Genomic DNA, 16,647 nt, shown 5'->3' on the forward strand with positions numbered 1-16,647 from the left:
GCCTCTTGTTCTCTGCCATAACTCCATCCTGCCTTCAGATACAAGGGTGTGCCCTAGTATACCCATACCCCAGAGGATCTGGAATATTCCAACACGTGGTCCCCAGCATGGCACTATTGAGAAGTGGTGGGAACATTAAGAGATGCAGCCTAATGGAGGTCCTTAGATCAATGAGAATGTGATCTCAAAGGGGACAATGGGACCTCAGCCCCTTCTTTTCATTTCCTGACCGAAAGATGAGCAGTTTTTCTCCACCAAGTGCTGCCTTGCTACAGGGCCCAAAGCAACAAGGCCAACTGATCATGGACTGAAACCTTCACACCTACAAGCCAAGAGTCAATCTTTTCTCTGTATAAACTGATTATATCATGTCTACAGGAACAGAAAGCTAACAGGCACCTCACCCCACCCTGGGCCCACACTCCTGCAGAGCAGCTCTTATTCTTTCCAAGAGCCCACATCTTCCTGGCTTTAGTTACCCACATGTAGAATGATTCCAATGCCAAGACTCAGTTCAAACAATACTGCCTGCGCTCATTTGGAAACAAAATACCATAAGAAATTTCCATAGGCCGGGTGACTTAAAGCAACAGAAATATATTCTCTCTCAGTTCTGAAGGCCAGAGGTTCAAAAATCCAGGTGTCCACAGAGCCATGCTCTTTCTCTCTCTGAAGGCCATAGGGAAAAAGCTGTTCGATGACTTTCTCTTAGCTTCTGGTATTTTCATCAGTACTTGAAGTTCGTCTGCAGGTATATCATTTAATATATAATTAATATCTGCCTCCATTGTCATGTGGTTGCCCTGCGCACATGTGTGCACGTGCGCACACACACACACACACACACACACACGCGTCTGAATCTCAATTGCCTCTTCTTACAGACATTAGTCATATTTGGCTTAGGGCCCATCCTAATCAAGAATGACCTCAGCTTCACTTGATTATATCTGCAAAGACCCTATTTCCAAATAAGATCACATTCTCGAGTACAGAGCATCAGGACTTAAATACATAATTATGCAGGACACACATCAATCCACAACACTGATTCCCTATTCCAATCACCACCTCTCTCCCCAAGAGCCAGTTGCCACCTCTATGTCAATCTGTACCTCCATGACAGTGCTGACCAGATTGGAGGCAAGTGTTACCTTGCAGGATCCTTGGAGGGGAAAGAGCCTCTTTTGGATTTTTGTGTTTGCCTTTCTTGGCACTCTGCCTAATGCATAGATCTCTGGGCCCATGAACGAAGACAATTCTTTGCAGTGGAACTCTGGAATAGATCTGGTTTCTAGGCTTTTCCTGTAGAGCGAAGCTAGAGTGTCAGATTAAAATAATCCCCCAAAGGAGATTCTTAGTGGATTCGAGGTTCAGGTTGCAAGGCTCTGGACAAGGATTGGAGCAGGGTGATAAATGTTTGCATCACTGAAGTAGGTATTTTAGGATGTCGATGGAGAAGCAGGGAATGGTAGAGAACAGGTAGGCTGTGGAACTAAGCTTGTCATTTTGGAGAAGCAACACTTTTTGATAACACAAATACAGATCTCTAGGACAATGGATCTTTTGTGCCATAGCTTGACTCCAAACAAATACATTTCATTTTTTTCTAACGACCTTGATTAATAATGGCATTTGGCTTCTGAAAAAGGTGGCCCCTTGCTCTGGGGGTACCTGTTGAGAAAGCTCAGGGACTACAGTTAACGTAAATGATTGGGAGTGAAATGGAAAACTGTGTGGACTTGCTGAATGCATTTCCTTTTCTCTGTACCTCACTTGTTTCTCATGGATTCGGGATCTCCCATCAACACAAATGTCTGCTGTAGGCTCACACTCTCTGCCCCAGAGACTGAGATGGTGTTGTTCCAACCAGTCTCACCTGTGTATCTGGTTTTGGCCAATAACAAGTTCTCCTGCTTGTAAGTAGATGGGGTGGTACATGACATAGACCTGGGTCAGAGTCCAGTTTGGGCTATAGTCCAAATGGAGCCATGGGATCAGAACTCCTGCTGTTATAGTATATAACCAACCAAAATCTCATCATCCCTCTGGCTAAACAAGCCAATAGCCACAAGGCAGTCAGAGGTCTGAGACAGTCCAGGCAGGACCAAGACCAGCCAGCCATCTCCAGCTCCCTTGTCTCTCACTGTTGGAGGACAGAGAGGAAAGGCAGTCCCTATCCAGAATGGGCGTCCAACTAACCATTTCCTATTATGGCTCTTTGATTAACCAAATAGACCCTTCCTTTCTTTTGGTGCTGGGGATTGAACCCAGGGCCTTGTGCATGCGATGCAAGCACTCTGCCAGCTGAGCTATATCCACAGCCCGTGAATCTTTTTTAGTGTGAAAAAAATATAAAATTTACCATTTTAACCATTTTAAGCATTCAGTTCCTTGGCACTGAGAAACCGTCACCACCACCCATCTTGATTTTTCATCCTCCTGAAATCTATACCCCATTAAATAACTCCCCTAGCCCCAGCCTCTGGGAGCCACTGTTTTTGTCTTATGTGATTGGCGACTCTTGAAACCTCTAAGTTGAATCATACAGTATTTGTCCTTTAGCTACTGGCCTTTTTCATTTCAGTGTAATGTCTTCCAGGTGTGTCGATGTTGGAGCCTGTGTCAGAACTTCATGCCTTGTTAAGACTGAAAGCTTTTCTGTCATCAGGATATGCCACATTGTGTCGATCCCTTCCCTGTCGATGGGCATCCGAGTTGTTTCCACCATCTTTGGCTCTTACATAGAATGCTGCTCTGAACACGGCTGCACAAGCACCTTTCCAAGTCTCTGCTTTCAATTCTTTGGGGATCTACCCAGAAGTGAAATTGCTGGATCATATGAGAATCTGATTCATGTTCTGATAAAGCGTCATATTGTTTTCCATAGGCGGCATCATTTTCCACTTTTATATTGGAGGGAAAAAAAAGTGACCCCGACACTTCAATTCAATGCAAAAATAAGTCAAAGAACAAGACCCCAACCATGTTCCCTATAATAATGGTCCTAGGTGGCAGAACATGCATCTTCCCTAGACAGAAAATGCATTGGTCCTAAGCAGCCTCTGAGGCCAGCATCTGACCTGGTAGCCTTTACTCCACTGTTTGCCCTGCCTGCCTGCCTCAGGTTTTTGGTACGTCTCAGCACTGGGAAACTGGAATTACTGTTCTCCGCCCCTTGGGATTACAGTCTTATGTTCACAGCAGTAGAGACCTTCCAAGTTCTGAGTAGGAAATGTTGGAGATACAGAGGAGTTTGTCTAATTTGGGCAATTTGAAGTAGCAAACCTTTCCACATGGCTCAGACACTGGCCGACCTCCTGAAATCTCTGTTGGACATGTTTAAGGCACTTGTGGAGACAGAGAAAGGGACACATAGTCTTCTAAAACCAGTTCCTACTGAAATTAATTTTCAAACATGATCTCTTATCATAGAATTGGATCTTGAGTTGATAAGTTAGATCTTGGGAACTGGAATTTTATTGGGTATTCTTTTGCACCCTGCAGAACCTAGCCTAGTACTTCTTTCACACAAAGTGGGACCTTAGATAGAATGTGTACTCTGGGTTTAGCATAATGTCTACCTATCAGGGCTTGGTAGTCAATTGGCTCTTCAAACAATGATATTCAACTTGATGACAGGACTTAAAGTCACAGATTGAGCACAGTCTAAGATCAAACCCCAATTCTTAATTCCCTTTTTTTGGGGGGGGGGAGAGTAAGATCATCCCTTTTATAACAAAAAAGGAATCTAGCTAGTCACAGTAATTGAGAAAACAGATGTTTCCACTAGAGTCCAGCTCCCACGTCTCAAGTGCTTACAAGTTTTAAAAACAATAAACAAAAAATTGCAAGTAAAGGTCACTAAACACATAAAAGTGGCAACACTGCTAATAAATTAAGAGAGCAGACTCAAGTACTCCATCCTCAAGCGCAGGAAGTGAAGGGTGGTAATTCTTGGCACGTGGTAGTCCACGCTCGTCAGATGCCTCGACTAAATTGCTGCCCCAGACTCTCACCAGTATCAGGTCACAAGCATGTGTGTTTTCCCAAGCTCTCTAAGCTATTTAAAAGATACTGGGAAACTTGAACTTGACGTTTTTAACAAATACACAAAAAAAGAAATTTTTTAAAAGTTTCAAAAAATGGTAATAGCCATACAAAGATCCATTGAAACCTTTTAGATTAGCAAGTTTTAGGCAAAACTGACATACCGTACGTAGCTCAGCTATGCCATCTGATGACTCAAACATTCAGTAGCTCTGACAATTAAAGGGAGAGATTACTGTAATTCTGACCCCTAAGAAATGTATTTTTAAAGATTCACAAATAATCGACTCTTGTTGAAGCAAACACTGGAGACTATACATGAAAACTTATTCCTTTCCTACATATCAAAAGGCTGAAGGGTACAGTGGTTAAACCTCTGGCAAGTGGGGCGAGGTGGATGCTCAGATCTCTTGTCCTCTTTCTGTCCCTGAAGTCCCTTCTTCTGTAAAATGAGAATCATGATCCTAATGATCTACTGCCTGGTTTGGCCATGAGATGGAAACGAGTGATTGATTACATATCAGGTGGAGTGGAGTGTTAGTCATCTGTGTCTTCTGTTCTAGAGTAAATTCTTCCTGTTATGCTTTTGGACATTTCCTTCATTATTAACCCTTGGGGGGGCATAATAATAAAATTTGTATCACAGCTATCTTCAAAAGAGAGCTCAAAACGTTATATCATTGTGGTCATTTTTATGTGTTTAGGGAAGGAGAACAAAGCCATCGAAGGACAAGTTCCAAGAAAAAAAAAAAAAAAAAAGGTACCTTAGACATGGAGCTTCCAAATAGTTGCACATGTTATCACAACTGCCAAGAATTTTACAAAAGAACATCAATGTTTACAAAGAGGTCTAGACCAGGGGGGTGTCAGGGGCTGAAAAATCCTTGTTGGAGACACACTGGGAATAGTGAGTCTGAATAAAAAGACAGAAAGCCATTAGAGAGTGAGGGAGGAGAGGAGGAAGAATTTGGTTTGGAACCTATGCCGTTATGGTTCTGCACCTCTGAAACCCATAGATAAACGAAAACACTGAGTTTCCATTTTAAAGATGCAGCTGCCAATCAACCATTGACTGTACCATAAAGTTTTTATGAAGTGCCACTTTATGTGCCAGTTAAGATGCGATGGGTAAGAACCCGATGAAAGCTTATGGTATGTGCCTCATTGGGGAGAGGATACAACAAGAGACACCCAGGACAAAGAGCTGAATGCAATGTTTTTAGCTGGACCTCCTAACTGGAATCCAAAGTCATAGGATTGGGGTGACACTGTTTTGTTTGCACAGGGACCATGCCTAGCAGAGCTATTCCTGGAGAATATACAAAAACAGATTCTGAGAAGTAACCCCTCACTCCAACCTGCTGACCTTCCTGCTCCTCCTCCAATGGACTCAGGCTGCACAATTAGGTACATACCCATTGGTGCCACTCAGCAATTTTTGAAAGAATTTATGGCTCCCTTTAATCTTTTTATACACAGAACTATTGACCAGAAAGTATAAAATCTTAATGTGACTAGAGGTGCCAACCCTCGACTTTCTTCCCATGGTCAGTTTCAGTTCCTATGGAATGTGAAATGATTACTTGTCATTTTAACTAAGGAAATAATAGGCATCTCCTTGAGATGAGGAAGTTTGACTAAGTGACTCTTAATATTCCTTCTAGAGCTAAATGCCTATGATTCTTTAAGATTAGCATGCTTGGTTTCAGTCATTTATAAATTGTTTCAAGAGAAGACTAATTTTCCCCCCTGATTTCATTCTTTGTTCACGGTACAATTTGGTACCGTGTATCGAGAGATCCTTGATAATGGTTTTAAGTCCCAAACAACATACTGCTCACAAATGCTATTGGACGCCTTTGCTTTCTGGGAATAGTTCTAATAAGCATACCATGCTCGATAAACTTTCCATATTAATTTCTGTCCATTTGTTTAATAATATTATAGAAAAGAAAGAAAAAAAAAAGATGGAGGTAACAGGTTGAGTGTGACAAAGGACATTTTCTCCACAAGATGGAGCTCATTCTTTTTGCTATTATTTTCTAATTTTAAAGGAAATTGTGTTATTGCAGAAATGTTCACATGTGGTGATTTGAGATATTTGACATTTTCACCACTTTTTCTTGTTAACAATTCCAATTCCATTGGTGGTTATTTGTTGAAGAACAAGGGACTGAGGGATTCTGTATTCCTCTCCTGCCTTGACTAACAATGACCTAGGCATATTGGACTATGTAAAGAGAAAAAAAATGACAGTCATCACTTAGGTATTATATTGAATAAGACACAAATATATATGAAATACAATCAATGAACTAAGTATTAAATATTGAGTGATGGGTCAAAATAATCTGATTTATGAGCTCTATACTTTTTCGCTTTGCAAGAAAGTACCTAGGTTCAATACTACGGAGTAATATACCATAATCTAGATTCTCCAAATGGTAGGATTAATGCTGTATCTAAATTCACTGTGTGAATCTAAATTCATCTTCATTTAAATTTATTCAACTACATAAAAAAAGAAATAAACCTAAATATCTTGTTTTTTTCCACAAATGTTTTAACATAGTTTTAATACTAGTCATTACCACAAATTATTATATGTGAAAGTATAAACTTGTAACGAAGAATTTGGAACTTCTACCAGGAGAGTGTTTCATGTAACAAATGATACCTAGTAAAGAACTCTTTTAAAAAAGTTTAACACTTTAATATTAAATGTTCTTGTGTTGATGAATCTTTTGAGTATCATTATCATAAAAATGCAAATACATTTCTTAAATGATTTTGACATCCTTCCAAGTTAAACTGAAAAAATGTTTAGAAGTGCATTTTCTATTTGCTTTGTACAGTGCTACTTTAAACTATTTAACTCCATGAACTTTAAAATCCCACATTAAACTTGGCTGGGTACATATCTGTGGTCTAATAAGACTAATTTTAGATCTCTGCTATTTTCCCAAGCAGAAATACAACTAAAGTTTTGAACTTCTGCCTCAACCCCTGAATATGGGAATAATCATTCTTGTTTTCTAAGAATAAATAAAATTGTGCAACTGAAATTATGGACTTAACCTTCGGATTGGCAATGTTCTCTCCTTTCTTCATTAATGTAACAATGTTAACCATCCTAATGGATTAATTCTAATTTCTCATGATCATACTAATATTACTCACATGACTATTTAAGGAATAGTAGAAATATTTTATGTATGCATACAGTCCCTGTTAATTTTTCTTTTCTTAGAATAGCAGAGAAATCCAAAAAGTGTGAAAAGGATAAAAGTTAGCCACTTCACTTAAAATAACATTAGCACAGGATGTGACTACAGGCCACAGCTTTGTCACACATGCTGAGTGTTCTATAGATACCATGAACTTATCCAAGGTCACGTAGCTAGGAAGTGTGTTTGCCTACAAATAAGGGATAGGACATGGGTCCTTCGAGCCCACATCCTTCACTACTCCTCTGTATGATCTTGTAGGACTAATGAGGTGGTTTCCATCTTTACCCCAAAACAAGCTGTTTTTTTTTTTAAGTTGGATCATATAATTCAACTTTTCATTTTCATTTATATACAAAAGGAGATAAGCTATAGAAAAGGTTGCCCTCTTACTTGAAAAAAATGCTACCTTTCTCTCCTTTCAGAGGATACACTCCAGGACCACTCACTTCTTCTCACTCCTTTGATGAGCAGGTCTATGATGGTGGAGTTAAGTACTGAATGAGAACATCATTAGTACCCAGCTCTGGGCCTTCCTGCCCCTCGGTCCACTGGTGTCTTCTAAAGCTTGGTCCCACACATCTCTAACTTTGATACTTGCCCTTGCCTAGGACCTGGTTCTGTGCTCCCATCCCCTTTCCATAAGTCAATCTGTGCCTCTTATCCCTCTTTCTTTGGATAAATTCTGATTGGCTCATCAAAACCCAGTTACTATGGCATCACCCTACTCTACAACTTGACATAAAATTCCTACTCTAGCTGCAGAAAACATGTTATCATTACACTTCTTATGTGGGCTACTAATGCCATCCTTAGAATCATGGATGAAGATGGTTTTGTATTAGTGGTCGTTTTCCTTGATTAGAAATTTCAGTTACCATGCAACCCCTTCTTCCTCCTCTTTCTTGTACATTTTCTGGTGGGACAATAACACTATCTGAAGGAAGCGCTAATAAGGTGGAAGTTCTAGAGTATCATAAGACTTGAAGTTAAAGGCAGGTGTGTCCTGAGGGAGGTCTTTTCCACATGTATATGAGGGGTAGTTTCAATATTCCCTGGCCTATTTCTCCCGTGCATTTCTGGAGTGAGATTTAACTAAGATTATACCTGTGAAAACTCTGGAAATGATAAAATACACAAACATAAGATATAAAGAATCTTCTATAGCTTGGATCATAAAATGTTCCCCATAGGCCCGTGTGTGCCTTGGCTCCTGGCCTGCAGTGCTAAATTAGCAGGCAATGGAACCTTAATGAGGTGGGACCTAATGAGAGGATGTTAGGTTATTGGGGGCATGCTCTTGAAGGGGATATTAAGACACCAACCTCTCATCTTCTTCTCTTGGCTTCTTGACTGCCATGAGGTGAGCAGCTTTGCTCCTCTATGCTCCCCCTATCATGATGTGCTGCCTTGCCACAGGCTCAAGTGATCAAGAACTGAAGCCAAGATAAAGTAACTTTTCTTCTTTTTAAGTTGACTTGTCTCAAGCATTTGTTATAGTAACGGGAAGCTGACTAACATAAGATCCACTCGATCACTGTTTGTTAATTAATGATCATTTAACATTCCTAGCTCTTAAAAAGTGAAAGTGTAGCTCAGTGGTATAGAGCTTGCTAGCATGTACAAAACCCTGAGTTCAGTCCCCAGTACTGTGTGTGAGCACGCATGTGCGCGCACACAAAGGGTTAGAGATGAAAGATAAAACAGAGGAAGATCAGGTTTTAAACTCCATCTCTTCCATGATTTAGCTTTCTGGACCAGGAGACAGAAAAAGGTGAGGAAGGTGCAGAAGCATTCAGCTGGTATATGAGCAGCATTAAAACACCAGGAAGGTAATCTGATCTCTTTATAGTTTCAGAAAGCCAACAAATGTATGGTAGGTCCAGCTCCTGCTGAAGTAGCCAGTATCAGTGAGTGGAAATTTAAAAGCAACATGTGTAACTGCCAGCCTGTTCATCCACTGATAAAATACTTAAAATATTTGAATATGATTTGAATGAGGACCAGTGCCTAGCCTGCCTGTAGTGTTTACCAATTCCGGCTTATCCTGACTTGGGTCATACTTCTCAGAACCTTGGTTTCCTATCCTGTAAAATGGCGAATTATATTATTTATTGTGAAAAATCTGTTATATTTTGAGATGACATAAAATGTTTGCATCAAGGAGGGACTTCATTGGAAGCTGGAAGTGTAGTTTTTAAGTTAACTAACCATATCTTCACTCTCTCACTCTCCCCTAGTAGGAATTTATCAATGTCTTATATTGAAAGACTCTGAATGACTCCTCCAAACTCAACAGGACTTGAAAGAGCACAATGGGTCACATTTAAAAAAAAAAAAGTCTGATACAGAGCCAGGAGCCTGAGAAAGAGCAGGTCCTGGCTAACAAGGGAAATAAAACGTGCACAGTAAGTAATCACGTAACTTGGTCTGGAGCAAATAGGCAGCTGATATCAGAAAAAAACAAAGACTTTGGAAGAGAAAGACAGGAATCGTTGGTGCCCATACTAAGCTCAGAAAATTGATGGACTTGGATACAGACAAATTTTTGTGTCAGGATGCAGATTAGATACAGTGCAGCGGGAGGGTTTGGGCCATTTAACCCATTTCTGCTCTCACAATCCAGAAAGCCAGCTTGACTTCATTTTGGCTCCATTGACCATATATAATGTCACTGCCTTGGAAGAGCAATCCTACATCAGACTGAACTCCGAGAAACATTGGGTTTGTCAACATTTGTGGGACACAAGCTTGTCCCCAAGCTGAAACTCCTACTCTGACACAGGAGACCAGGTTCTTGTCCAGTCTCTACTAAGGACACATTTTGCAACCTGATCCAAGTTCTCTCACTGTCTAAGTCTGATGAAAATGAGAATATAAACATCTGTTCCACTGCTTTGTGAGTTAGACAAAGAAATTTCTGGAAAGCAAAGCAGCTACAAAAATGAGTGCCTGTAAGCAGTCAATCTTATCAAATAGAATGGAATTCCTTTAATTTTATAGAGAACTTCTCAAAATTAACTTCATATCTAGTTTGTTTCCTATTAGAATGCTGAGCTTTGAGTATAGAGAGCAACAGGACATGTATTTTGAAGGCAGAAATTGGAAGAGAAGAGGGAAGGAGGATAAGTCACAACAGTAGGTTTTAATAGCATTTAAACCTGATAAGGTTGAAGTCTAAAATGTCTCTGTATTTCAAGTGTTTATATATCAGGTTCTCAAACCATTTGTTATGGTTTGAATGTGAGTTGTCCCCCAAAGATCTCACATGTGAGAAAATGCAAAAAGAAGGTTTAGAGGAGAAATGGTTTGGGTTATAGTCATAACACACTCAGTGAATTAACCCCTGATTGGATTAACTGAGTGGTGGCTGGAGGCAGGTGGGGTATGGCTGGAGAAAGTGGTTCACTGGGGGTGTGGCTATCAGGTATATATTTTGTATCTGGAGAGTGGAGTCTCTCTTCTTCCTCATCATCATGTGAGCTGTTTCCCTCTGCCATTCTCTTCTGCCCTCGAGTCCCAAGGAACAGAGCCTGCCACTTATGGACTGAGACCTCTGAAACCATGAGCCCTTCTCTAAATAAACCTTTCCTCCTGGTCAGGTCTTTCAGTCACAGCAGCAAAAAAGCTGACAATTCGATGGAAATTGTACACACAGTAGCAGCACCCATAAAGAGATGTTTGGGGAAGGAAAACACTGAAAAGCAGTAATACAAGTTGAGCATTTCTTAGCTGCAAATTCAAATTTGAAACATTCTGAGAACCAACATAACTACAAAACATTGTACACAGAGTTCAATGCAAAAAAATAAAATAAAATATATTATAAAATTACTCTCAGGCTATAGGTATAAAATTACTTTCAGGCTTTATAGGTATAAAGCCCACATAAAACAAATTAATTTCATATTTAGTCTTGGGTCCCATCCCCTGCCCCCACAAAATTTCAATATCTAAAAACACTTCTGGTTCCAAGGACTTCAGGTAATGATACTAACCTGTACCTCGTTTTATAACTAACTTATTATTACTAATCTCTATGTCCATTTAAAAATGGTACTTACCAAACTAAATCACATTATTTCTATAAGTGAAAATGGGCCCACTCTTCTCAGAGCAAAACAAAAAAACTTCAGTTAAAGTCACAATATGCTAGAGGAAAAGCAGGCTGCACTTATTTTTTATCTTTTGTCCATATTTCACTATATGAAAGAGTTTCCCACTTTCTAAAAGCATAGAAGTTCCAGTTTTATTAGAGGAAAAATAACACAAAGGGCAAATGTAAAAAATAAAATTCTGTAAAGGGATTCTGTTGGTAAAATCAAAGACAATGAGTCTTACTATCTTATGATGATAGCTTTATATTTAAAAGAGTAAAAATGAAATGAACAGACCAATAGTGGTGTGTCTGGTGATGGAATAAAAAATTTTTAGTAGTTTTGAATTTGTCATTAGTAACAATATTTTATATAAAGAAAAAGTCTTTAAGGGCAGAAACTTTAACATACATAAGGTATTCTGAGTGTTGTTTTATGTGCGTTTCTGCATACATATTTAAAATGGGTGTACTTTTATGATAATAATTGCTCTGAACATCTTGTAAAACTCACCAAAATATTTGCTAAAGAATGTATTAAAATAGTCTTTGAATTCACAAAAAATCAAATACACTAAATGAAATTTCATTTACTCATTCAACAAATATTGGCTGAATGCTTATTACTGATTAGCTTCTTTATTAATCTGCTATTCTACAGTACCATGGAATTGGAATTACTTAGATCAGTTATCAATATCCACTGATGTATAAATATATTTGGTCATATGATTTAATTTATAGTTCATATTTGAAGACTAGGTATATAGAGATTAAGCAAAAGCATCAGTTATGTTACATGCATGTACAAACATGCCACAATGAAACCTGTTATTTTGTGTAATTAATATGCACTAATAAAAAATCAATTGAAGAATTATTTCTAAAGCAAAATTAGTAATGTTCAGAATTCTAATTGGTTTCATCTGTTTGTGTCATGCCTGTAACATGAACATGATTGACAGCAAAACAAAGTGTTCTCAAGTTGTGGCAGATGGAATTTATAACTCATTTATGTAACACACAGAATGTTCACAGGAAATACTGTGGGGAAAAAAGGCTCATTTTGAAACAAGTTTTACATTTTTATGTTCAATGTACTCTTAAACTTTTCAATATTACCTTTTTTATTGCACCCATGAATATCTCAGCAAATATCTATAAAGTGTTGATACTACTTAAAAACAATCTAATAAGAGCCATTATCAATTTTTTTTAAAAAGCAGTAATTCTTTGCAAATTCCAGTCTGTTAACATTTTTCTTATTATCTTATAAAACATTTTTTTCCATTTGTTTAAATCAAGATCCAAATAAGGTCTATATATTTCAATGGGTCTCAAGTTTCTTTAATCTGCTGGTTCCAGCCATTTCTTCCCATTGTCTCCATTGCAGTTTGGTAATGAAAAACACTGGTCATGTGTCCCATAGTTTCAGATGATTGGGGTTTTGCATCCTTATGTTGTAGTTCAATATATTTCAATGTAGACTGCTATTTAGATCTAGAGCTTTGATCCAATCCTGATATAAGATTGGCAGGATACTTCATAGATTCATGCTCCCACCAGGAGGTACCCATTGCCAGGTTCTTCTATTCTTTGTGAAGTTAGCAATTAATCATGCCACTGCCAAGAATCATCAGGATTGCAGAATGATGAAATTATATGATTCTTTATTTGCTTTTTATATAAAATACCTCTATAAAGGGAAGCCCTACCTTAACAATTTGCAAGATTTTGAGAATGATATAATATAAAATTAGTTCAAGATTCTGGATTGGCTTCAATGGCTAAAAGGAACCGTGTGCTAGAGGAGAATGAGATATTCTTTTCAAACGTTTTACGTCCTTTTAAATGAGTATATAAAAGTCTTTAAAATGCTTTTAAGTGCTCACCAACAAAAAGTTTCTTTAATGGTACTTTGTGATCTAATGAATTCTGATAGAAAAAGCAAGAGTTCCAGGAATTAGCAGATATGGGTGCTGGCATGAGTCACTGTGATTTTTAACCCCCATATTGCTCCATGACCCAATCGATAATACTGTTATTTGGCCTTGGAATTAATTTATATACTTGGAATTGAAAATAAGCAAGTGGCAATTTTGGAAAACACTTAAAAATTAAGAGAAAAGATGAAGACCTTTGGGAAGAATCTCTTACAATGGGACATGGGATATTCTGGCCTCCCCTGCACCCTCTCCCTTCTCTCTTCTCTGAACCCCTATAGAAGGCAAAGCATCCAGCCAGGTCAAATTGCTCCATCCCCCATAGGGATTAATTTCTCTACACTGCAAGCAAGACTATTTGTCATTTCCTCTGAAGGGAATAATTCAAATATCCCTTTAGGATTCTCTAGACTATAAAAATAGACAGGGAATCATACCCATTAGGTAGTTGAGAAGAGGATCTGAGATGGAAAGTAAAATTTGCCAGAGGTAAGCCAGAGATAAGATGAGTAATACTCAGAAGCTATCAAATATTAGGGGAAATATAAATGTAAAGAATGACTAGAATATGATACCCAAATTCAGCCTATGATTTTTGTTTTCCAAAGGATGCCCCAACTAGCTATTTAATTGACAAGCGACACATGGAACAAGGTAAAATTTCTAATGTTTTCTGTGCTAGTTCACTTCCGTCTTCCACAGCTGTGCTAGGACTATCTGCATTATTAAAAGAAACATGGCAAAAAGAATAGAAGATGCAATCTCTAATAACTATGTTTAAAGGCTAGTGTTTTGACTCTGACCTTCTCCAGAAGGTCAAATATCTTTGCCAACAGTACCTGGAAACTGAATTATCAGGTCATCTGATTCCCTCCTATTTTTCACCACCAGTTCAAATTGCTTCTCTCCCCACCCTTGGGGAACAATGATTGCTGAGTCATTTTATATTTGAGGCATAATGAGAACAAGTTCTAAGCCAGCAACTCCTTGAAAATTTATTTGTCTTCCTGTAAAGACAAGAGTGGAAAAATACCATTTTGGATTCTGGAAGTAGAAATATTTTCAACAGAAGATGAAATTTCGGACAGACAGACATGTTCCTGTATGCGTAGAGTGGATCTCAGGCAGGTACCACATCTCCACACCTCCCTGGATCTCTACTTTCTCATTTAGGGATGAAAAAGTTATAACTGGCAATATTTAATGTCTCTTGGAATGTAAAATTTGAAGACTCGATACTTTTACTATTTCAGATTAATTGGCTTAAATTCTATAGTGACTAATATATATCTGGAAAACAAATCAGTATCAATAATGAATTTATCAAGAGGCTATTTACCTGGATTGCTTAGTCAAAAGGGCACACTGTCACTCCATTAAGGGATAAAATGGTTTGGGGATTTTAGTAAGACAGACGCTAAAAAAGAATTAACAATTGGTACTGATTAGTCAAGCAAGAAAGATTTCTATTAAATTGGTGACGTCATGTTAGGCCACACTGGCCTTTGCCATCACAGACCCAGTATACACCACTGTTAGAATTCAGTTCTCCCCCCAAATCTTTAAAATGTCCTGCAAAACTTAATATGGAGAATGAGGGGTACATGAGTTCTGTCTCGGTATGATACCAAAGTACAATAGGCTATTCATAATGATGTGAAACTCCTTGTCAAAAACTAACACATGGGGGCTGGGATTGTGGCTCTGTGGTAGAGCATTTGCCTAGCATGTGTGAGGCACTGGTTTCTATCCTAGCACCACATATAAATAAATAAAGATATTGTGTCCATCTACAATTTTTGAGAAGTAAGCACATGCAAAACTATCTCAAGCAGGATCAGAGAATAAGGACAATGTAGAGGCAGACATTTCCTGGAATGGAGACAGAGGAACAAATGCATGAACTGGCCTGGCCCCCCCGTGTCACCTCATCTCCTTCACGCTCTTGGCTCCAACCACACTGGCCTCCAGGACATTTCTAAACACACTCCACACACTTCCTTTATAGGACTTTGCAATGGTTGCTCCCTCTGCCTGGAATGTTCTCCTAAATATCTGCGTGACTTGTTCCTCACATTAAGTTTTGCTCAAATGGCACTCGGTGAAGCCACTGAAGACTGAAATTCACACTCAGCTTCTCATCTGGTTCTCCATTTTCTATAACATGAAACAATTGCTATTTATGGTTTGTAGTTGTATCCTCCAAATAACATGTAATTCCCGTGCATGCAGGAATTTCCTGGGGTGCATACAGAGTAATAAAGGCGTGCTCAGCAATGTGTCCCACGTGCCTGGCTCGTGGCATGTGACAATATTTGTTCAATAAATGTACAAATAAATAAATGGATATAAATATTCTATTTATAGCCCAGGAAGAATTTCTGGGTTATCTCTAGGTAACTGGTCCACTTGGCACAAGCAAGTGGACCAGTTAAAGGAATGTCTTTACTGCACCCCCATCATGATGTGGTTACGTGGCTACACTGTTCACTTCATCAACCACGCAGAAATCGATGTTCCTGTATATTTATTTATGTTTGATTTTAAGAAATATTTCATGAAGACCTCCATTTTGGAATTTGGAGAGGTTAGGAATGGCTGAATTTTATATAATGATATTTTTTTAAACTACTTGAAGGACTACAAAAGAAAACAAAGGCACCCCAAGATGGTGCTCCAGGCTTCTTCCCCGCAACCCCAACAGATTTGTATTTATGTTATCAAGAGCTATGCTAGTTTTTTTTAAATGTGTTTTACAAAAACTAAATGTTTTTAAACTACTGAGGTAGAGAGAGGCCCTCACACACTGTATCACTACCATGACTAAGTCAGGTACCAATAACGGCAAACACAGTTATGATCACAGGATGTGCCCACCACCAACAAAGAATAAATAATGACCTTTTTACTTGTTTGTTCTTCTTGAGACTGAAGGGGTCCAGGGAAAAGTTCTTCTTCCAGTGGTTTCTACCAAACAGATGGTCATACTTAGAGAACCTCAGGTAAGAGTTCAAGATATGTTTTAAGTTAAATTAACAAGAATTGTACAATGACCATGGCTGGGGATCCCAGAGCTTCGCATAACCATGACGGGGCTGCTCACAGCCCAGCTGAAGAGCATCAAGACCTGACCTGAATTAGAAGCAATAAAAGCACCCTCCTGACACCAACATTAGAATAAAAGAAAACAAAGATGGCTTTTAAATATCACTAAGTCCTCAGGAGTGGGAGATGGAGGGTTAAGAAGAAGGAGGTTGGGGGTTGGATTTATAGCCACCAAGAAGTACAAATAAAATACATATCCATGAAATCCCAATCCTAAGAAAAATCA

The 16,647-nt window shown here is 38.6% G+C and overlaps 1 protein-coding gene across 3 annotated transcripts in view; it reads right to left on the bottom strand.

The window, feature by feature from the left end:
* Positions 1–16,647, bottom strand: part of Cacnb2 (calcium voltage-gated channel auxiliary subunit beta 2) — a 345,689-nt gene that overhangs the window by 263,841 nt on the left and 65,201 nt on the right. The gene's annotated exons all lie outside the window — the stretch shown is intronic.

Source organism: Callospermophilus lateralis, chromosome 13, assembly GCF_048772815.1.
Source record: "Callospermophilus lateralis isolate mCalLat2 chromosome 13, mCalLat2.hap1, whole genome shotgun sequence".
Taxonomy (NCBI): domain Eukaryota; kingdom Metazoa; phylum Chordata; class Mammalia; order Rodentia; family Sciuridae; genus Callospermophilus; species Callospermophilus lateralis.